The sequence below is a fragment of the Centrocercus urophasianus genome, unplaced genomic scaffold (genome assembly GCF_019232065.1).
Source record: "Centrocercus urophasianus isolate 14NV4802_14NV808 unplaced genomic scaffold, USGS_Curo_1.0 seq_36, whole genome shotgun sequence".
Classification (NCBI taxonomy): Eukaryota; Metazoa; Chordata; class Aves; order Galliformes; family Phasianidae; genus Centrocercus; species Centrocercus urophasianus.
Window position 1 is genome coordinate 1,138,929 of NW_024884933.1, and position 23,779 is coordinate 1,162,707.

General features: G+C 45.2%; 1 protein-coding gene across 6 annotated transcripts in view; it reads left to right on the plus strand.

The window, feature by feature from the left end:
• DISP3 (dispatched RND transporter family member 3) overlaps positions 1 to 23,779 on the plus strand; it is a 116,879-nt gene that overhangs the window by 52,678 nt on the left and 40,422 nt on the right. The window contains exon 1 of one of the 6 annotated variants that reach the window (XM_042831466.1): positions 16,977 to 16,986. The exons of the other annotated variants lie outside the window; for them this stretch is intronic. The gene's annotated coding sequence lies outside the window, so the exon portion shown is untranslated. Of the gene's footprint in view, positions 1 to 16,976; positions 16,987 to 23,779 lie in introns of those variants that run through there. 6 annotated transcript variants of the gene reach the window in all.

Consider the following 23,779-nt stretch of genomic DNA (forward strand, 5'->3'; position numbering starts at 1 on the left):
TAAATATTTTTTTATTTCATAATTTCAGTTTTTTTCTTGTTTCTCCCATTCAGACAAACTGAGAGGGATATTTAATACATTGTCTTGTGCCCATGTGCTGTTCTCTCATCTCTAAGATGTCTGTCAGGGAATTCTTCCTTATGAAAGTGCTGGGCTTATTTGTTGTCATGTCTACAAACTTTTGTATTTACAGAATTTACCAAAGGTGATTATTATTTAACTGGAAGAAAAAATAATCACAGGCAGCTGGGATTCTTCATTTGTAAATGTGTTTTTCTTCTCAAACCTGTAGTTAGTAAAGGCGTACTGTATATGAGTATTCAACAGTCATTTTTCTCCTCATGCAATGCCTATTTATGTGAGGAAAAATAGACACTGATTGCATGGTGTAGCTGATTAGTTAAACAAATGTTCCACAAGACTAAGCCACACTGGAGCTTTGTATATTGACCCTGCATACTGTTTATCTGACGTAACAAATACTAGAGTGGTCTGTATTCAACTTAGCAGAAATTGGCATAGCAAGTGCTGCTGGCTTACAGCACCTAACGAAATATTTACGCTGCTGGTAATGATGGATTTCATCTGAACTCCAGATGCCACTAGGAGAGCAGATTGCTATGAGAGCAGGATGAGCTGGAATCAATAGTATTTTGATTTCCTTAGGTCTGCAATCCTGTAGCAAGCACTTTTTTTATTATTATTATTCTTTCAGCAGCATGGCCAGCAGCCAGAGAGGTTCCATGCTCAGTGCTGGGCTCTCTGAGGGATTAATTCGCGTCTCTTGGTTACTGACGGTGGCATTCAGGTCTCTGGTGTGGCTGTATAAATTCCCTGCAGGCCTGAAAAAAATGGAGAAACAACTCCCTCAAGATGTTTTCCTAACCCAGAAATACAGCAGAGTCAGAAGCAACAAAAGAAAACAGGTTCTGCCTTGTTCTAACAAAGTTTTTCCATTCCCTGATCTCTGGGGATCTGGTATTCTCATTATCACTAAACTGATGGAAGCACTCACAGGCACAAAGTAACTGGGTGCATAGGCAGATACTCATTTATTCTTACAGATGAGACAAGTGCAGAGAGAGGAGGCAGGGGAGAGTTGGCAGGGAAGATGCAATGCTGCCATCCCCAATTGCTGCAGCTTCAAGACACGTCTTTAGAAGATGTTTCCAAGATGCAATTAGGGAGGTAATTAAATAATCCTGTGAAAAACATCCCAGCAGCTAAGTATGTTGTAGGCTAGGAACCGTAGTGTTATACTGCTGTCCATGGCAGGAGGTAGGCATGCAAATTCTCTCTTCCCATTTTTGCTATTACAGCAGTCTGTAAAGTCTAGCCATAGAATCATAGCATCGTTAAGGTTGGAAAGATCACTAAGATACTCTAAACAGACCATCAGTCCATGCCTGTGATCTCTCTAAACCATGTCATTCAGGGCCACAGCTACTGTTTTCTTGAAAACCTCCAGAAACAGTGACTCCAGCACCTCCTTGGACAGCATTGCCACTCTTTCTGAGTTTTTCATAATACCCAACCTGAACCTCCCTGGTGCAACTTAATACCATTACCTCTTGCCCTATTGACAAGTTCTAATCCTAGTCTTGTTTCAGTAATTTACTGCATTAGAATCCAGATAGAACTAACCTAAGCGTGTTGCCAAAAGTGCTGCCCATCCAAAGGATTTTATGTAAGATAACAGATCAGCCTAAGCTGAGATCTTGGACTGATATTAACTCACAGTGAACTAGTATTTGCACCTTTCATTTAGCTGTTCTAGGTAACAATAGCAATGCAAATGTAATTGCAGAAACAGGCAGTGGGTTGGACATAAGCCATACACAAATAACACCTGGAAGGTGTGTGCAGCACATGCTGAACTTGCTGCTAATCCTGCTGTGTGTTTATCTGAAGCTAACTCAGGGACTCACGCTGCAGGCAGTCTCCAGTCGTACTGCAGGTGAAGGTAGCTGGATAAAGCAGTTGCTCATTTTTACAGTGAATGCAGAATTCCACAATGATCACATCCAATTGGAATAACTTCAAGGCATAGGCAGGACTGTTTGAATATTCTGGGTTGCTTCTTTGTCAGGGGACCTGAATACTCTGAATTGTGTAGCAATTATGAATATAATAGCTCAACAATGTTAAATATCATTAATGACTGATCTAAGGGAACTTGCAAATGACCATGTAGTTACACAGCGTTGGCAGCATAAATACCAATTAATGTTGTAACTGTAGCTGTTTGTACTTAGTAGATTATATCAGGGAATCCCACAGAGAGGGTAGGAGTGTCAAATGATCTAACACAGGAGAAAATAATAATGATAGTGATAATATGAAACTGATGATTAAGGAAATTGTGTGTCCTCCCTCTGATACATCCACTAAAGCAGTAGTGATGCTCAGGAGTCATATGCAGAAACCTGAAAAATGGTAAGTGTGTATCTGTGCCTGTGTCCATCCATCTGTCCCTCACAAACTAGGCGAGCCAAAGGAAATATACGGCAGTTAGATGAAGAAATTGTGCTGTAGCTTAAGCTGCAGAGGTTTATATTCTTGGGGAAAAAAAGGCGTGGGGTGCTGGGTTTTGTTCTCCATGATTTTTGCAGTAATTATCTGTACTATGCAGGACTTAGATTTGTTTTTACTGGAAGCTGGAAAGTGCTCCAGTGCAAAGCTAGCACTGGATTCTCTCCAAAGCTCACACTGACAGCCAGTGAGTGTCTGTCACAATCACAGAGCACCAAAATGATGCAGCAGCTCATCTGCTGCAGTGAAGAGCTTGTATCTCTGTCTGATGTACTGGTCAGGAAGATCTTTATCATCCTCATGAAATGGGGCGAAAGCAGCCAGTTAGCCAAGGTTTGCTTCACAAGGAAGCTTGGGAAGAAGAGGTGTTTCACTGCAGAGAGAAGTTGCTGGTGCTGTTTTCTCCCTTTCTCTTGGCTGCAAATGAGATCTGGAGAGAGGAACATAGAGAACAAGGAACACAGATTGATAAAATGCCACCCTGATCTTTGGTCAGTACACTTGCTTCCAATTGGGAACCACAGCAGCAGCGAGTGCACAGTGTATGTTCTGCTACAGAGTACTCATTGTAATGGTAAGAAGCCAAATTTTAATAATATTTGCGTCTGCATGAATGTGAAGTAATCCTAGTGAAATCATGGCGTTTATCCTGGTTTTATACCAATATCAAAGTAAGTAAAATCTGTCTGATTTATGCCAAGAGCCTTCTTTGCTGTAATGATTAAAACAGCCCTGTACTGCAGCTTCCTTCTTACAGGCTTAAGGATTCCATCCTTTTCTTTAGCATAGGGCTTGAAGGTCTCGTTTCTTGGCCCAGTGGTAAATGCTCTGACTTTTCCTACAGGGACTGGAATTCTTGATTTTGTGTATGTAGGAGTTACTCCATCGCGTGGCGCCATGGAGGCATCGTCTTTGTGCCTGGTATCTCCATTATCTGATGGCAACACAGTAGTAATGAAGCATTTGCATTTGAAAGGGAGAAATGGTAAAATGAATAAACAAGTGAAAGTGTGCAGGGAGTTTCAGCTTGGGTGGAAGAGGCGGGGAGAGGAGAAGCAGTAAACTGAAGTGAGAGTGGTGGAACATCAAGTCATGCAGATGGGCAGATGGAGTTCTTCCAAACCACATCTTAAGGAGTCCTGCCCCCAAACACCCACCCTCCCTTCTCTCTGCCAGTGACTGTTGCATGTACAAATTGTCCACCAAGCAAATCAACTTCAGATGAATATTGGCAGCATGCTGTCAGAAGACCTGGATGGGTAGCTGCAAGTGAGAGCTGGAAAAAACCTCTAAGTGTGGTGACCAGGACATGAGCATGGAAGAGCAGCACAAAGGAGCAGCATAGGAAACACTGTACACTCCAGAGGTGTCAGTCTGACAAAGAGATGATGGCTGTCAAGGCAGGTGTCATCCTGATGAATTGTCATCTGCACTGACAGAGAAACAAACTCTGCTTATTGTGGAATATTTTGTTTTAATATGCACTGCAGGTTGGTTTTTTTTCTGTTTTCCAGAGAGTTGGTTTAATTTCTGATCTCTGCTAGATGCTGTTAGTGATTTCCATTGAAATTGAAAAGCCTTGTACGTCTCATCAGATGCATGATTAGCTGTAGCTCCATTGATATTGCTGGAGCTGGTTCACTCTGAGTAGATGTAGAAGGATTCTATGGGCAGAAATGCATTCAGGGCCAGGGGATGAGCAGATAACCTAGATAAGACACTGTTGCATAGCCTCTAATTAGTGTTTCTGACCAGTTTGAATCATGTGTTATGTTTTCTCCTTCTCCATTCTGCTCCATGGAAAAAAAATTGAACCATGCTAGCTGCTAATTCAAAAAGTGTATTTATCTCTTTACTGCAGTGAAGGTGTTTTCTGATGAGTATTTATGTAACTTTGTTGTTATTCTCACTGCACAGGATCAGGACGGGGACAGGAAATACTTTGCAGGAGCTGACCCCTGGTAAAAGGGCACAACTCATGGGTTATGAAAGAGGCAGGGACTGGAGACAGGAAGGAAATCTACTGATATTTAACGTTCCTGCTCCATGGCCCTTTGGCAAACATCAGTGAAGATCTCTTGCATCTTCCAAGAGCAGGAAGTCGTTTTATAGATGGGAAACCGAGGCAGGAGATAGCAGCAGTCCATTTCAAGCAGGGCTCAGTTTTGGATGTCTCTGTTTCTTCCTAAAACATGGCCCAGTTTGTCTGACTGAGATCCTGGATGTTGTCAGAAAAAAAACAGAAGGAGAACCCAGGAGAGCAGGCTGCCTGACCCGGGAGTGCAGGGTGAGATCCCAAAGCAGCTGGAGGTATAATCCCTACATCAAAGGCAGGAAGGGATGTGCAGCTGGGGTACAGGCAAAAATAGTTAATGGAAAAAAATATTCCCCTAACCTTTAATTATTTAGAGGCAGAATTAATTTTGCAGTTCCTCTGGCAGGCTTCTCTGGTCATTAGGGCACTGGCAATGAGTCTTCCCCAAACCCAGCTATCGCTCAGTCTCTCTGAAGGCTGAGGTGTCACTGGGAGGTTGGAGATATCTGTGTCTCAGGGCAGAATCTGAGCAAGGCAGGAGTTTATCTGTGCTCTTAAACTATGTTTTCCTTTCTTTTCTCACCCTCCTTTCAGAGAGATGATAAAAATAAAGATATATAAACCCAAGAAGAAAGAATAATGGCTTCATCCTGCTGAGGGACTGTATTTTGAGGGTTTGGCTGGCTTTCATCGTAAGTGTTGCTGTCTTGAAGAAATTCTTTTGATCATCTAAACCCTGGCCGGATTAAATTGCCAAATCCCATTAGATTCCTTGGGATTTACAACAGATGTTGAATGCAAGATTTCCCTGTGGCAAGATTTCCCTTGCAGGCCACCCAAACCTCTGTTCTCCCCAGAGGTACAGGGCAGCATCGAGGGATCATCACTAATCCTTCATCCATTGTGTGAAGGCCTGAGAAGCTGGAGGGGTCACTACTTGATCCCACCCAGGGCACAAGAAAGGAGGTTCTGGGCAGGGATGCTTTGACCTCACCTGGAGAGGAGAGATCTTTGTGTGTGAAACCCAGCCCTGAGAGGCAGGGTAGCAGTGTGGCCTTTGCAAGGTTTGTTTGCATTAGCTTTCAGCCTTCTTGCTTTCTTCTCCCACCTTCACTTTTAAAGGTTTGGGAGCAATGGAAATAGCTGATATGTGACAGTCTGACTAAGCCATCACAAAGCCAGCTCCATTCCCCATGCCCTCTTTCCACTTTCTCTGGCTTGACTTTTCTGCTTTGTATGTCTGAAACGAACAGAGATGAAGAGAAGTAAATTACAGCCTCTCCTGTTTCGTGCTGGAGACCTCGTGTTCAGTGTCACTGTTGCTGGCTCACAGTTTGTGACTGCTGCAAGACAGCCTTTCTCTAGCAAGTGCTAGTGCAGAATCCTATGCATTCCAGCAGGGCACAGGCCCACACCAGGAGTCCAGATGTGATAAGTGAACTAACACTTATATGCATCCTCACTCAGAAGGAACTTGATCAAAGAAACACAGAACCAGGGTTGGAAGGAACCTCTGGGGAGCACGAAGTCCAACCAGCCCTGCTAGAGCAGGTTCCCTACAGTAGGCTGCACAGGAAAGTGTCAGTGCAAACTCAAAGGAAATCTTGCCTAAATTCCAGAGAATCGAACATTAAAGGAGAAAATAACACTGGCATTCAATTTGATGAGGCCTTTTTTTTTTGTTTCCCTAGGACACAGGTGTAGCTTGCATTGCTATTGTAAGGTAGGCATACAACATCCACTGCCCCCCCTGGGATGAGATACTGAGACTTCTGTCTCTCTGTGCTGTGTAGAAGGTGGGGATTCTGCCTGGAGCCAGCCAGCAGCAGGAAGCCACTGCATGCTGGTTCTGCGTGGAGAATAGCCACCAAGCATGTCTCCTCGTGCTCTTTGCTGGTTGAGAAACTGTTCCATCCTTAAGTTCTAATCCTTTCCATACAGAAGCTTCCAACTGGTACAGCTCATTCTTCCTGCTTAGCTAAATGTATTTTCAAACGCTAGCCTGGAACTTAGCAGATAGTAATTACACTTTGACATTAATATTTAAACCACAAACACAGTTAACACACTAATACCATCCCCATAGGCTACTGCTCATTTAAGTTTCATCCTTATGGGACTTAATTATTGTCAGGGATGAATCCTAAAAGGTAAGAAATATTACGACTGGAAGACTTAAGCATTCCCTTGATTATTAGAGCTACAGGATTTGGGCACAGAGTGTGGAAGGAACATTGGCTGTGGTGGTAACACTTACATTGCTACTGAAATTGGGTGAGTTTTTAAATCCTAAAGTCTGGTTTTTAACAGCTCTTGAGATTTCTTTGTCCTCACACTTTTACCGAGATCTCAGCATTCAGATGCAGTGGCTTGGCAGAACTTACATGTCATTACAACTGTTGTACAGATGGGGAAACAGACGTTTTTTAAGGGGCTGACCCAAGACAGCATCAGGACCCTGCAGTCTTTGCCTTCCCCTCTGGAAAAAGTGTCTGAGCTGGTGATAGCAGCAAGTGTTTGATGTTTGAAGCTTGCCACTTAACTATTCTTCAAGGTATCTCTCCAGTGTAACCTCTTTATGGACCTTTTATACTAAGGAACCCTGGGATCATACATTTTCAAATCAGTTTTTGCAGCTGCAGCTTGGTTCCCAAAATACGAAGAGCCAGCCTGCCGTTTTAGATGCTTTTTGGCATTCTGAATCACACTTTATTGTTTGCAATACAATAGGGCAATTTGTTGTAGAAACACCAGTAAAAAAGTTAGATTTTCCAACGGTGTAACTCCACAGGAATCAAGGGAGCAGGCTGGGAGGGGAATTTGGCTCAACACCACAGAACTGATCCTCAGGTAAAAATGGGTCTTCTCAGTTCCTCTCTGGCTGTGTCATGTCTTGTACTTGTGGAGGGATAGCATGAATTCCCAGAGGTCTGATCAGAACCGAAGCCAGGTTAACATTTGCTACTCTCTGTTTGGAAATGGATGATGTTGCACTGGACCCAAGTTTGCTCAAAACCTTTGCAGTTCTTGGCAGTCCCATAGCTCAGCCTTACATGAGTTTCAGCCCTGAGGCTGCACCCCAAAGCAAACAAGCTTCCCTATTTTGAGATGTCATTATTTACGTTTTGCACAATTCTTGTAAAAGTCAACCAGGAATTTGAATGTTGTTTTTTTCCCTCCTCCCTCCTTCCGCTTCTCTCCTGGCTTCTCTCTATGTGCTGGTTATGTAGTTGTGGTACTGTGTGTGGTGGGAGCCCCAAACCTAGTGGAAGGAGAGAAATCCTTTGACATGCATCTTGCAATTAATTGCTATTTTTTTTAACAGTCTCAAAGCCTTTAATGAAGGGCAGTGCAGACGCTACCACCTGGGTCCAAGGAAAGTTTGCTGCCATCTGCTCCCTCAGCCTAAAACTAATGAGTGCATTAACTTCCAAAGAGAGATTCATAAACTTCCACTGCCTGAGGACACTATGAGCTGTTGATGTTTAAAGAGTAGCCTCCAAAGATTGCTTAGCCAACTGTGCCCCATTTTATGGAGTGAAACCCATCAGAAAGCTCCCATTACTCACAAAAATGCATGCGAATTTCTGGGGGTGATAGCTGTGTTACAGTAGATTAAATCCATCATTTGCATTGCTCAGTAAGCAAGGCTAGCAAGCTCACTCCTACCACTCTGGCAGAGGAATTGAAAAATAATAAACACAGAGACAGTGACTGTGAGGTCTGTGTGCCCCTGCATGAGTGCACAGTGCGTAGGATGCTGGAGTACCAGCATGGCTGTGTGTTGATGTCAGTGATGACCCAAAGAGCAGCGGAATCAGGAGAGCATCAAGGACTCACACAAGGAAGTGAGTCTCAAGAGCAGAGCAGAAGTCACTGGTCTTGTCCTGCTTCTACTTCAACCACTTTGAAAAGCTTTTTTTTCCTGTGGCTGGAGCCCTGCATTAATTTTCTCTGTATCCTCCTAGTCAAATTAGATTTGTCCTCCCTTTGAGTGTGTAATTATTCTCTATTTAACATGCAAGTACAATGTTTTAGATGAGAAGCTTTGATTTGTAGAAGAAGGCACTGACGTTCATTCTTGTGTTTAAATTCATGGGCAAACTGCCTGTGGATTGAGATACAAGCTGAGAGTCATTGAAGTCCCCGTGCAGGCTGACACTTGAGATCCTGAATCACTGTGTGCTTACCCCCACAAACTGATGGCTAACATCTAGATTAATGCAGGGGTGACTCAGATTCTTTGACTTTAACCCACGTTGTTTGGCTGGTGCAGGGGAGGGGTACAGAATGATGTCCTGCTCTGAATGTCACTGCTTGTTTTGCCTTCTATCTCAGCTGAATGCCAATCTGAACTGTATAATGGGCATTTGTTTCCTTGCTGTTAAACACCAAGCCTTGACATTTTCCATGTGTCCCTTTGGAGTTTAAGCCACGAAGGAAAACAGCAGTCATGGAATATGTTTTTCAGCACAGATTTATCCCGAGGCTTGCTGGGATGCAGCTATTGGGAGCCATTCTTTTTTTTGGCAGTTGCCAGCTGGGGAAGGGTGTGCAATGCACAACTTTCAGAGCGTGGTCTACTGGCCCCTCGTGTGTTTACCAGCTGTGCCTGGGCAAATGTCTGCATAGCAGTTGGGTGATGTTTGAGATGATAATGACCCGGGGCTGGTTGGTACATAGGAGTTGTGGAAAGTGACAGAGCCTATAAAGATGAAGATGATAAAGCCCAGTTTAAATCTCGTTTTGGAAGAGACGTGGCACCATTTCTGAAGGGCAGAGGTTAGGCTTTTTCCCTCGGATGAAGGTGGTTAGTGCTTTAAAGAAAATATTGAGCGTGTTTTCTAAGAGCCCATCTTCCATCCCCAGCTGAGAGGTGCCCTGAGAATGCTGATGATCAGACCAACTCAGTGAGGGGCCCAGTTCTGTCACGGCACCAGACTCTATCTATTTGTTTTGATATAAAATCTGTGAGAGGGACTTACCAGGAGATAATAAAGAATAGAACTTGAAGAATGTTCATCAGCAATTACTTCACTGTTTTCAGTAACAGAACAATGAGTAATTTTGCATGCAAGTCGAGTTACACAGAGATGAATTTGGCCTACAGCTTTAATTGCTTTAATTTTTTGTGAAGTCTCTGTACATTTTTCTGTTCAAAATCTATTTTTCTTCTCACTGTTTGCAAAGAGAAATTGGCCATAACGCAGAATGAGCACGCAGTACTTTTAGAAGGAGCCTGATGTGGCTCTTTATCCTTTGATTTCAAAGGCCCGCCAGATAGGACTAGTTTTATTTCTCCTTCTATAATTCCCTCCTTTCCTTGCTTCCTTTCACCTCTTCTTGACAGTTATAACAGTAAAGTTGTGCTGTAGCTGAGATGTTTGTGGCCAAGTTGTAACACAGGAGTAAAGCTTTCTGTGCCAAAGCATGAAATAGAAAACCCCAGAGGAAAGAATATCGGGAGTTAAGATGGAAGTGCTGATACGACCTTAAGTCTAGTGTCATCCACAGCAGTGCTTTAATTTATTCAATCAATTTCAGGGCCCTTAGGCTGGAAAAGGATAACGCTGGGATATTAAATCTGTCCCTCTCACCAATCTGTCACTGGTGTGTCAGAACACATTGATTCTTCTAGTCCTGCTTTTATTAACTGTCTCCTCGATGTGGCCTCTCAGTCTATCACACACTAACCTGCAGTTGCTGGCTGAGTGCGAGACCCCTGGAAAACCTCTGGGTTCTCAGCTGCCCCCATTTTTTAGCACTGTCAGTGCAGATGGGATGACCGCGTGTCATTCGTCCCGATGTACCTGAGAACTGCCATGGAAGGCTGGATTGGAAGTCTAATTTGTCTTCGCTGAGCCTGCTGATAAGCACATCAGAAGAAAAGATGTACTGCATCTAACTAACTGCATTGGAAACCTGGTGGCATGAGGGAGAGTGGCCCGAGGGATGTTCCTCCCAGGTCCCAGTTGATGATAGTCTACGACCTGCAGGACGGAGCTGATCACCCTCCTGTTCTGTCTGCAGCTTAGTTAGCCTAATTGCATGTGCCATTCCAGCAGATGGCATTTCCAGCCTGCAGCTGTGTTGGGCCCTGGGGCCATTGCAGAGGAGCTCATTAAAGAGCTTAAGACTGGAGGCAGTCTGGGCTGTAGTGACCGCGCTCTGGTTGAGTTCATGATCTTAGGAGGTATGTATAGACCTGGAAAAGAGCACAGTCAGAACCCTGAGCTTCAGGAGAAGGTTTTTAAGGACATCTTTCTGAGAGGAAAAGAGCTCTCCATCCCCCAGTAAAAGAAATCAAGAAGAGGAGACAGGAAACCATCATGGCTGGGCATGGACCTGATGGTCAGACTGAAGGAACAGAAGGAGCTGCTCAGAGAGCTGTGAGTGCTCTAACCCTGCAGGTGCCCAAAGCCTGGCTGGATGGGATCCTGGGCAACCTGAGCTGGTAGGAAGCAACCAGCTCATGGCTGGGGTTGGAGCTGGACGGGCTTTAAGGTCTCATCCAACCCAACCATTCTGTGGTTCTGTGATCTCTGCCAGGCAAGTCGTTTAGCAGCTGCTCACAACACAAACAGTTCAGTGCTGAAGGGCATTTCCCACTAAGAGTCAGAGCTCCTAAGGGTGGCGTTACTCCATCCTATGGCCTCAGCAGCAAAGTGCAGCACATGGTCATGGATATCAGCATGCTTTAGAGACGATTCCAGCATTTTTAACATTGCAAAGCCGGGTCCTGTCAGGAGGATTTTTTGAAAAACTGTGAGTTTTTGCAGTTCCTGAAAGCTGTATCGTAAAGAGAGTTACTTTTCCCCTCTGTCTGTGTAATTGAGACACCTCTCTTTCTTGATTTATTTGCCTGTAAAAGTCCAGATGCTTTTAGCGCTATTTCTTCTCCCTGTGGTGCGAGCAAATATTTAGCGACAACTCCTCACCTTAATTTCATTAATTATCTGCTGGGTCTGGAAAGCTCTGAAATAATGTCTGAATTTAAAGAAATTTCACAAGTAAAATAAGCACCAAGTGCTGCTTCTTTCAAAAGGTCTTTTTCACCCTTTGCTCTGAATCTGATTTTAATTCCCTCTCCTTCACCTTCCAAGGACTTTCAAGTTACTTTGTTCTCCTTGGAATTGGAGAAGAATGGGTAATTGCATTCCATCACCATGTGCAATGTGGTCTGATTCAGGGTTTCTTACCCCTGCAAGTAAACAGTGAGATAAAGTCCCTAATTCATCCAAATGATTTTTCTTTTTAGTGCCTGCATGCGATAATTATTTGCAGTACCTGTAAAATCAGTAATACCAGATTGGAAAGATGCAATCAGAAGAAGCCATCTTGCTTTACTGTACACATCTTAGCATGAATAATATACAGAATGAGAGAAGTGGGGAATAAACAGGCCTTCCTGAAATGATCCTATTCAAGCTGCAGGCTCTTCTTAGCTGAAGTTCTGGCTGGGGACCCTGGAGTAGCTGAGAAATCAAAGTATTTCTTTCTAGAGAAGTCCAACAGGTATCTTTTTTTTGTTCAGGGCTCTGCTGGGTTTCCAGCTAGGGAAGTTGTTGGCTGTCACAGCAAATCAATCTCCTGCACATAAAATATCACTGTAAACAGGGATCACATATCTCATCTCGTCATTCTCTCTTCTGGGACAAAGAGGCAGATCACAAGTTCCAGAGGAACGCAATACGTCTTGCGGAGAACAGATCGATGGGCTCATTTATGGGGAAGAGCAGAGTGAAGACTTGGTGCAAAGGAGTGACAGCTGCTATCAAATGCTTTCCAAATCCCATTAAGTGTGCTGTACTGAAGAGTCTGGAAGGAAGAAGGATCTGTAAGGAAAGGGCTGAGGTAGTCAGAGATAGGAAGGAATGTAGATTTAGTTGAGAAAGTTGTTTTATTTTCACTCCTAAGAGCAGAGTGATAACGTGTGAAGATGTGGTATATTGGTGTGTCAGTGAGTTCAAGTGAGAAAATTCACTTTTGTAGGAAATACGTTAAGGCAGGATTGCAAGCACTGCAGGCATGGAAAACACCCTTTTTGCAGAGCACCTGTAAAGGGTAATTCTGCAGAGGAAGGGCAGCAATCCCAGAATGGGAGAAAAACCCTATAGGAGCACCATGCCATCACTTCCAGAATAATTAGACACCTTCCTCATCCTCATTCCTAAAAGTATTTGTTGGTCTGTATCTTTTTTTATCTGCATCTCATTTTTTCGTGCACGTAATAGGGGTTACTGGGGACTGTAGGGATGCTGACATTTAGAGCCTTCAGTGCTGTGAGGTATTTGAATATGCTTGGTTGGAAGTTGCTTCCCATCTTGGTGCCTCTGTCAAGCTGAGTACTGCAGCAGTTGTTGCTGAGAGCAGCACAGGTTTCTGAAGAAGTACGTTGCACGAGGACATAGTGCAACTGAGATGGAAAAAATCAGGGCTAACATCTGTTTCTGAGCCTTGAAGTGAGGTAGGAATACGTGGGATGGGACAGAGGGGTGTAGTTCCATAAATATCCCTGCAGGCACCCATTAGCTTATATGCACAGCCTAGAACATGTTCCTAATTGTCCCTCATCTGAGCAGTTGCAGCCTCAAATTGAATTGCCTAGTTAGGTCATCTCTGCATCTCCTAATCATGTGTGACGTTAAACACTTATTCAATGAAACTCTTTTCTCCAGCACTAATTATTAAGCATGAAAAGTTGATATTGAGCGAGGCCATTGAGCCAAGACGATTCAATAACTAGCAGGGAGGAGAGATTATTTCAATAATATAAGTTTGCTTGAGCCAGATGGAGTTCCCGAGATGCACCAGGACGGTGTGATACATGAGATTGTCCTCTGGCTTGTGTTGACAACTCTAACTGTGCTATTAAAAAGCCATCAACGAACTGGAGTGAGGAGCAGCGAGAGAGAAGACAATGAGGGGGAAATTGAGGGCATTTCAAATAAAATGTGGGTGAGTGGTGGATGTGAAATGTGGGGAGGCATGGCTGGGAGACTCCACATCCCCCTGTGATGTTCAGGGACTGGAAGAAAAGAAAAAATGCTGTATTTCTGTGGGATTAACAGGAAGCCACAACACGACCTGTCCTCATATTCAGGCTTGAATTTCTATTAAAAGAGCTTTGCATACCCAAATTGAACAGAAAAGAAGGAAAAGCTTTGTGTTTGTGCTAGCAAAATCCTCCAGTATGTCAGTCCTCCCTTTCCTCTTGGAGGCTGTTCTCCATGGCTGTGGTTGGAAGACTGGTGCCAACATCTCTGTGCCCTGCTTTGTTCTCCACCCTTCACGGGACCTTTCCCTTGTCTCCTCTGTCCTGGATGCTGCTAACAGCCTCTGCAGGGATGGAAATGCCAACCTATAAGAAGTCGGGTGGTATATGACATCCAATTATCCAAACAGAATATAATGTAATTTCACCCATGGGCAGCGCTGAAAGGAATGAATTTCCTCTGAGTGTGATGTATGAAGCCGCCTCTGCTATCTCTGTTTGCTGAGCCTCTTGCTTCATTCCCAGCTCCCTGGCAAATCTCTAAAGCTCAGAAGACGCTGGAGCACAGCACGTTTCACAGCTGAAGAACTAAGATAAACCAGAGACACAGCAGCTTGTTGTTTAAATCCCAGAGCAAACAGAGGGAAATTAATGGGTCTATCTATATCCCTCCCTTTTCACTCTTCTGTTTGTATTTTCCTTTCTTGTCTTCTCTCCTCTTTCCTTTTCCTTTTGTTCTCTTCCTCCTTTGTTTCTTGTTACGATAAACATGATTCATGCCATGGTGGCATTCAGCCTTGGGGGCTTTGATTTACATCAGGGGAATGGCAAGGACGAAGCAGGACTGTGGGGGATTCAGCAACTTGGGTTTACCTTGCTGTTCCCAGAGATGAGGTGCTGGCTGGAAGTGCTGTGGGCATGGAATAGGTTCCCCAAAGCAGTGGGCATGGCCCTGAGCTGCCAGAGCTTAGGGAGCTTTGGGACACTGCCCTCAGGTGTACGGTTTGGATTTTGGGTGGTGCTGTGCAGAGCCAAGGGTTGGACTCACTCAGTGATCCCTTCCAAGTCAGGATATTCTGTGATTCTATGATTCTTTGCCTGTTTGCATCTTCAGGTGCCAACAGCCCAGAGACCTTCTGACCTCCTGTGTTAGCTTTTGCTGCTGGATGCAGGAGCCAGGTGTGCTGTCTCCACATGCTTGCCATGTGAGCCTGCCTGCACAGAGCACCTCACCACTGCTTCTGAGTTAGAAACACACAGCAAATCATTTCCCTGAATGCATACATGTCCCAGGCAGCTCTGAAAAGGGTAAGCAAAGACCTGGATGCTATTAACACGCTATTCTGAGCATCTGAATCTGCTCTCTTACAAAACTGTCCAGGTGTAAGCAGCAGATTGTGCCATGATTAATGAATCACAGGTGTGAGGAGAGAAGAGAGGAGAAGAGAGGAGAGGGGGAGGGGGAACAAGGGGACAGAAAGGGAAGGAAAAATGAGGAGGAGGGGAGGGGAGGGGAGGAGAAGGGAAGGGAAGGGAAGGGAAGGGAAGGGAAGGGAAGGGAAGGGAGATGCTGGCAGATGCTGGCCCAGGACTGCTAAGGGGTTCCACCAGCCAAAACTACCCAGATGTGGCACAGCTTCTGACTTTCCTGGTGAGCTCCTCATGGCAGAATGAAATCAGTGGGACTAGGGGTTGAGTTTATGCTTCTTGGTGCCCTGTGCCTTAGTTGAAGCTTTATGATGTCTTTGCAGGCTGTTGATACTTTTGTGAGCTGAAGATGAGGTCAGTAATGACTTACGTTGGATGTGTACTCATTTAGCTGAGTCCAGCTGTGGGATTACCAGATCATAACAGAGTGGTGGGATGTCTAATCCAGGGATCCATGTGCCCCTGGAAAAGGACGATTATACAGACTTCAGAGAGAAACATCAAACTGCACAGCATTCATACAAAACAAGGCATGCAAGCAGTGAACTGAGGACTGTTTGCAGGAACATCTCAGTGTGAAATCACTTTGGTGAAAGCAGGGTGGCTTTGTCTCCTCTCAGGCATTTCTTTGATTGACACTACTTCTGACTGGCTGGTAAAACCGTGCAGTGGGTTCTTGGTAACTCCTTGCCTTCTGAAGAGTTGGGAGAGGGCAGTGGAAGAGTCTTCTTCGCAGCACTGGTGGTAGGAAGAGCTGCACAGGAGTGAACGAAGCACCCAGCACTGCCCTGCACAGTCAGAAAACATGAAAGCAAAAGTTACATTAATCTATCTGGGCCAGGCTGTGATACATCCTCTAATTGTAAGATCACACACCATCTTCTGCATCATGTGATGCATCAAATGGCATGCTCTGCGAGCTCCAGCTGTATTCTCCTAAGCCCCTGCCTTCATGTTTATTTAAAAGAGCTGGCTGTGAAGCCTGTTAAAAATGCATCCAATGAATAATGACAGCAAATGGTGATGAGAGCATCTGTGCGGAATGTAAGGGAAACCCCTTCCCTATGGGAAAGGCTCAGGGAGGATTGGGAGATACAGCCCTGCAGCCTTTTTTATGTTTGTTTCTCTTTAAGGTAAATACCAACCAGTTGCATGGGGCATCTTTAGCCTTCTGAAGTGGTGGTGCCTGTTTGATCTTCCATTTGAAAGGACGTTGTTTGTTTTGGCATGTGTGTCTTTTCTGCTTCCTTGCTGTGCCTTTGTTGGGAGTATTATTTAGGACTAATTAGTTCTCAGCTCTCAGGCCTCACAAAGGAGCATCAGCACAGGCTAAAGCCTTTTTGAAATGGGAACACATCCCTCTTTCATCTTATTGTACAAATAATTAGAATAACTTAGCCAGAGTCCCCTAGGATGCAGTTTGTGCTTAAAACACTTCCCTTTAGTGACTGGCTGCTGTGGCAGGCAGGGCACAGGAGAGCTGGAGAAGTTGAGATCTCCTGTCCATAGAGGCTGCCAATCTTTCATCTGTGTCCCTGGGACTCTGGTTAGGTACTAGGAGGAAATTCTTCACTCAAAGAGTAGTGAAGGCCTGGCACTGCCCAGAGCTGTGGGTGCCCCATCCCTGGAGGTGCCCCAGGCTGTGGATGGGCTCTGGGCAACCTGAACTGATGGGCACCAACCCACAGCAGGGCTTGGAACTGAATGATCTTTAAGAGCCTTTCCAACCCAACCATTCTGATTCTATATAGGCTTGGAATGGACGGAAGGATGACGGATGCTGTGTGTGAGTGCAGTAGGTCCCCCAGCGACTCTTCCAGCTCTGTGGGCTCACGCTCTGTTCTGGTGCCTTTCTGTCAGACCCTCCAACCACACATGGTTCTGGGTCACCCATCAGCTCCATACAGTGACAGAGACACATGGCAGGCTCACTGGCACCATCACTGGCTCTGGAGTGCCTTAGCATCTTCGAGTCCAGTGGAACTCACAAATAAAGGTAACATCACCTCTCTCAAACAGTTCTGCTTGCTGCGAAGTTGAATCCCATTTATGTCGATAGAGATCAAGATCTCTGATATCTTTTTCTTTTTTTTTTTTTTGACATCTTGTCACAGAAGAGCTGAAATGTTTCACATCACTGGGATTTCAACCTTTCGCAGTCCTTCTGCTGTCAGTAATGTAATCCCCTCACGCATATTCAATTGCTGCCTTGGGTGGTAATTTCCTTGCTTTTAATGTATGTGCACATAAAGGTTGAGTTACAGTTGCTGTGGGAACCCTAACTTTGAGCTTTATGATTTAAAAAGAAGAAAAAGTGTATTTATAGTCTTTATTTTGCTTATGAATCAAAATGTTAATATTGATGCAATGGAGGAAGAAAGAGAAGCAAACTTCTAAACAGAAAGCATAACATTGAATATACTGATCTGTTTATTTTCTCTTCTGTGAAGTTTTCCTAGCAGGCAGAATCCCCACAATAGAAAGTGGAAAATTACAAACTGGGAAGAAAGACAGCAGCAGAGAGCTGAGAGGTTAAATTGAGTTGTTGGGAGTTAAAATGTATGCCTTTACCAGCCACAGATCACAGCATACAGGGAGCTCTGTATAAAGCTAGCCCATAATTTGAGATACTGAGATTGACAGGCATTGTTGTGGGCTGTTTGAATCACTCTGTTGTCCAGTAGGGGTTTGTGGGGAAACAGAGCAGATGTTAAAGAGCACATGGAGAAACCTAAGATCTGTAGGATGGGCTGCCTGGGGGGTGGTGGAGTCACCTCCACTGGTGGCGTTCAAGAACCATGGAGATGGGGTGCTGAGGTACATGGTTAGTGGGCATGGGGGGGGTGGGTTGGGGTTGGTACTGGTGATCTCAGTGGTCTTTCCAACCTTGATATTCTTTGGGTTGGTGTCAGCTGGCAGAAAGCAGGAGTAATGGGGGAGAGCCAGGCAGTAGAGTGTACTACATTGATGCTCGCTTCCCAGAAGTGGCCAGTGCTGTGTCCCATTCACAAGCTAAGTGTGATGCAGGATGCTGAAGTGCATTCTGTATAAACCAGAACCTTCACAACGTGGCCACTGCTTTTTTTTTCTTCAATTTCTCTTTAATTTTGAAATATACAAACTCTATCCCTCTCCCAGCCCACAGTCACTCTTTCACTGGCCACTGCCGACAGTGGTTTAATTTGCTATTGATTTTTACCGAGGTGCTGTCCGTAATGGAAGCAAAGCAGCCTAAATCATAAGTCACTCTTGAAAATTGTGGCCAGCCTCATCCCAGCCCATGAAGAATATGATTAAAACTGATTGGAAGAACAGAATCAATCAGACCCCTTCAGAAAGCTGTTTGGGTGCGCAAAAATAAAAAGCAAACATTAGCAATATTAAAATCAGATTCTTTCAAAAGCTTCAGCTGGGCTTCTGTGTGACAGAAATAGCCTTGTTTCCTAAACACAGAGCAGGGATTTATTTCTACGGCAGACAGTGGTGGCTGAGGAGAAGTCACTCCAGTGTGTCAGATAAATAACGTGTTCCTAACGTTATTTCGCACTCTGAAACCCACAAAAGTCCTAACAGCCTTCAGGACGATAAATCTAGAGAGTAGGTTGTAGGTTTAATATTTTAGCTCCTGTATAGCTACTGCAAAAGAGATGTTAAGTGAGCACTCTGATGGATCAGTGGGCTCTCAGGGGCCACGTGGCCCTGCTTGGCTGGGCTCTGACACCACGCTGGGGAAGGCATAGAATCACTGAATATCCCAAGTTGGAAGGGACCCATAAGGATCATCAGGTCCAACTCCTGACTCCACACAGGAACACCCAAAAATCAGACTATATGCCAAGAATACCACATCAGTGATATGGTCCTAGAATTGCCATGTTCTTAGCAGGAAAGCAGATGGATATTTATAGATGCAACCTCAGAGCAAATTCTGGGCAGCAGTGAAGAACTGGACACATGCAGGCATTATGTGACTTACCTGGTGCTGCAAAGGTGTTGGAGGTGATGTTTCTAGAGCTTCCCCTTCATGAAACGTAAAATCATGGAGGAATTGTGAAGAAACTCAAAAAGAAACCATTGGAACAGGTTGCCCAGAGAGGTGGTGGTGCCCCATCCCTGCGGACACCCAAGGTCAGGCTGGAGGGGCTCTGAGCACTGATGGAGCTGTGGGTGTCCCTGCTCAGTGCAGGGGGTTGGGCCTGACAGCCTTTGAGGGTTCCTTCCAACTCAAACCATTCTATACTTCATTGGATAAGGACCCCAATGTCTCACAAAGCATTTGCTTTTGAGTCCCTCGGTGGGTTCAAACTGGTGTAACACCATGATATTCAGTGCCAGTATGCTGACCTACACCATGAGAGCTGATACTTTGGAAGCTGTGGTCTTGGGTGTAGTTAAGATGGCTGAATGTGAGACACCTCTCTCATCAGACTCAGTTGGATGATGTAAGGCGAGGTAGAGGGCATCGTGATGCTGGGATGATGGTTGGACCTGGTGATCTTAGAGGTCTTCTCCAACCTTAATCATTTTATGATTCTATGACATGGTTGCTAGGCACAGTGGGGATGGGTTGATGGTTGGGCTGGGTGATCTTAGTGTTTTTTTCCAACCCTTATGATTCTGTTGTGGTACACTGACAGCAGGTACTGCAGCAAGCAAGATCCAGCAGCATCTCTCCATCTCCTCTTGTAAAGCTTGGCCAGGGCCGCTTCTGATCTTGCTTGTCAAATGTGCTAGTTCTTCACTTCCATTACATCAATAGCAGCCACAGCAAATATTTGATTTCAGTGAAATGTGAAAGGAAAGGAAGCTGTTGTTCTTTCATGGCTCAGGGCGGGCTGGATGTGCGTTGGAGGAAACAAGAAGCAGAGAGTTGGGGAAGCAGCTCGCACTGTTTGTGGATGAAGTGGCATGAATATGTATGAGACTGTAATTGGTTCCCACACGTAACCAAGGTGCCTCAAGGCCCAGGTGTCCTGGCTAATTGTTGTAGACAATTAATAACTTAGATTCTGTTAATTCCGTATCGTGCTGTGAAACTCATTACAGAAGCAGAGAGTGAGAATCTCTGCAGAAGCTGCTTGGAAATAAGGAGTATGTGGGGAGCCAGGCTCAGAGGCAGAGGTCATAGGTGGGCTGGCAGCACTCTGGGCTCAGAGTGGTCGTAAATCACAGCCACAGCAGCAGGCAATGACACTTTGTCTGTCTATCACACAGTTTTGGAGTCATGGTGATGGAGAGCTCCATCCCTCAGCCTCCTGCTAGCTCCTACTTTAATTTTCTCCTTTTCCTTCCCTAATTTTTTCACTAGAGTTTCGTGCTAGACACAAGAAAGTTCTCACCCTGCAATGTTTCTATCCATCTTGCACAAAACCTTCAGCAGAGATGATGGGTAACCAGTGCTGTTCTATCATTTTTGATACTCTCAGCTGCTTTGCTCCTGAGAGTTTTGCCTCTGAGGACTGAAAGGGGCTCAGTGTCCCATGGATTGATTCCAGGGCTTGGATTGCAAAGGGGACAGTGGGAGAGATCCTGGATACCCTGTTTTGAAGCAGTCACATCAGTTACATTGGATGGTTTCAGGGATCCAAGTAACAACATTTCTAAAATGTAACTGCAGGGAAAAATGGGAAATAATTATAAGTGAATGAATGTAACAGACTGCTGATGGGCACTGGTGGACCTTTAATCTCTGGGCTTTATTAAAGTAAACACATCCACACCACCCACCGGCTACGGCCATTCTCACTGCTTTGCCATCTGTTGCAGGAAGGCTGGATGGGCAGCATTGCCATAATTTGCAGAATGTCCTCATGCAAAGCACAGTCAGAGGATGCTGGTAGCTTTTGGTCTTCTGGCTCTGAGCAGGCAAAGCTGGGTTTTGCTCTAGGGAGGAGATCCAGGCGACTTCACATCTTCTTTGTCTTTGGAGTTTCAGAATTTGCAAAACTTTGACAGAATTGAATGAAACTCTCCTCGTTTTTCCCCAGGGACAATAAATTTCCAAAACCTCCCATGGACTGAAGCATCAATAAAATAATTCTCTGCCAGTACCAAAGGCAGTCTGGGAAGCAAAATAAACAAGTAAAACCCAAGCCACACACATTGCCTGAGCTAAATGCAGATAAATCACAAAAGTATTAAGTTCAGTCCTAAATCTCTCTCTCCATCTTCCTGTTTTCCACACTGTCTGTTTTTGTTCAATCTACCCTGGGTAGATCTGGGTTTATCTACAGCTCAGCTTTTCCCTATCGCTGCGTTTTGGCTGTTTGTGTTTGTAAATAGGGGCATGCCACCAAATGCAATCACCAGAGGTATTGCTCCAGCCACACCTCCCAAAGGGCACATATCTTCCTTTGTCACACAATATCCCGAGTTGGAAGGGCCCCGTAAGGATCATCGAGTCCAACTCCTGGGGCCGAATGGCATTGATTGATAGCACCTATGAAGTTGGCTTGTATTTCCCCCAGCACTTAATTTTTTTTATTCCTGAGGAGTGACATTAACATTAACAGGAAAAATACCTGATTCCAGTGTGCAGAATTGGAGTGACATCTTCTCCTGCATTAATCATTAGACCAGAATGTGCGCTGGGTTCATTCGCTGGAACATTTCCCACGTTCTGCCCGTGGTGATTTACACCAGGAGAGAAAGCTTTTGCTTTCCAAGGATCATTTCTGACCTGCAGCCCTCCTGGGAATGTTTTTTGTTCTCTAGGAATTTTTTGAGCACTTTGCATTTATTTGTTTCTTCCCTGGGAATCCTTTCTGTTTTATGGAAATTTTTGTTTCACCCACTTCTGTTAAGCTCCCTTGGTTCTCCAGTAGCTGAAGAGATGTGTAGCATCTCGTGGTGTTTCCAAAGTGATCGTGGGTTTGTACCCTCAATTCAGTGTGTGAATGGTTTGTTTTGATTTTGCCATCTTCTTCTGATGCTCCAAAGGTGGATGTGAAGAAGAAAAGTTGAGCAGTTGAGGAGGGGTTCTACATATTCTGGGGTTCAAGGAGGCAACCAGCTCTATAGCAAAATGAAAGAGTGACCTAAATGCCAAGGAGGGGCTGGAATAGGAATAGGAAATGGGAATAGGATTAGGAATGGGAATAGCAATAGGATCAGGAATGAGAATAGGAATAGAAAATGGAAATGGGATTAGGAATGGGAATAGGGATAGGAATGGGGATAAGAATAGGAATGGGGATGGGAATAGAGATAGGAATAGCAATGGAAACAGAAATAGCCATAGGAATAGAAAGAGCAATAAGAATAGCAATAGAAACAGCAATAGCAATACCTGATTTTGAACTGCATTCACCAGAGAAAGACCATTTAGAGCAGGGCAGCACAACCTGAGTTCATTGGTCCCTGGAGGGAGACACCTGCTACATTTATTCTGCTGGCTCCTACCTTGGAATAACCTGTAATGCATAACAGCACCAGGAGCATAGATTTGGCCTCATCCCTTTCCCTCCCTACATCCTCTGATGAGGGCACTAGGCTGAAAGAAAGGATGTCACCTTCAGGGCAGGTCACAGTCAGTGGTGGAGCTAGCTGGGGACAAGCCTCGGGTCTTCTCCATCTCCTGGCCTGCACCCACTGTGCATTCATGGGCATGAAGCAGCTCTGCAAATCCTGCATTCATTACAAGACAATAAAGCTTTGCTGCATGGGTCTTTTTCTCAATGTCTCTCAAAAACCCAAGGCTGATTTGCATTTTCAAACCACCACTTCCACCACAGGAAAATGCTATTCAGTAGTTCCCAGAGCTCAAGAGTAAAGATTCTCTCTCTTATTCTCATCTGCCTACAATACATTTTTGTCCAAATTGTGCAGTGCTTATTGCTAATGTTTGTGTTGTGAATATTCCTGGCTTCCTGGGGCTGTGAAGCTCTGGCAGAAGACAAGCACAGGAGGCACAGCACTTCGAGCACCCACACTGGGTGCGTGGGACGCAGAGATGTTGGGGTGAGGATGCTCGCTTGGTTCGGGTGCAAGCTGTGGGGCACCAATGCAGTCTGCAAGCTTTAAACTACATTAAACAGAGCAACTTCCAGCCTGCAGCTGAGCCCCCAGTCCCAGCAGTGCTGTGCATCACCGGTGCTGTGCACGCTTCCCTCTGGCTGCTGTGGCTGCAGGCTCCGGGCTCACTGCTGTTCAGATGGTGCCATCTGGCTCTCGTGAAATATACAGGAAGCTTATCCAATAACAGAGGGGGCTGGCTGGCTGCGTGCCCTCACCGCTGTGCTCGGAGGGGAAGGGATTGTTTCTGCATCGGGGAGATACTGAACATAATTTTTGAGCGCTCGTGTACGAAATATTCGGCTGGCAGCTCGATGCAGGTCCTGCCTGGTTAGAGTAGGCCTGATTAGCAGCAGCCAGGAGCTGTTTGTTGTTGGGTTCGGAGCTGAGGTTTGTAAACACGTGGCCCACAGAAACAGTGATGTGGCTCTGCTAGTTCTGTGGATGGACAGGAAATGCACTTCCCCTAATGGTCGGTCCAGCAGGATGTGTGGGTTAGGAAAGGTAGGGAAGAAGGATCCCTGCTCTCTGGCAGGAAGACACCAGGAAACAAGTGGCAAAACTTCAAATAGGACAGGAAAGAGCCTGGCCCCATCCGCTTGCCTCCCACCCTGCAGGCATTTCTAAGCGTTGCTCAGATCCCCTCTCAGCCTTCTCCTCCCCACACTGAGCAGCCCCAGGGCTCTCAGCCTTTCCTCATGCAGGAGATGCTCCAGGCCCCGATCTCTCTGTAGCCCTGCTGGGCTCTCCCCAGCAGTTCCCTGCCTGCCTTGAAC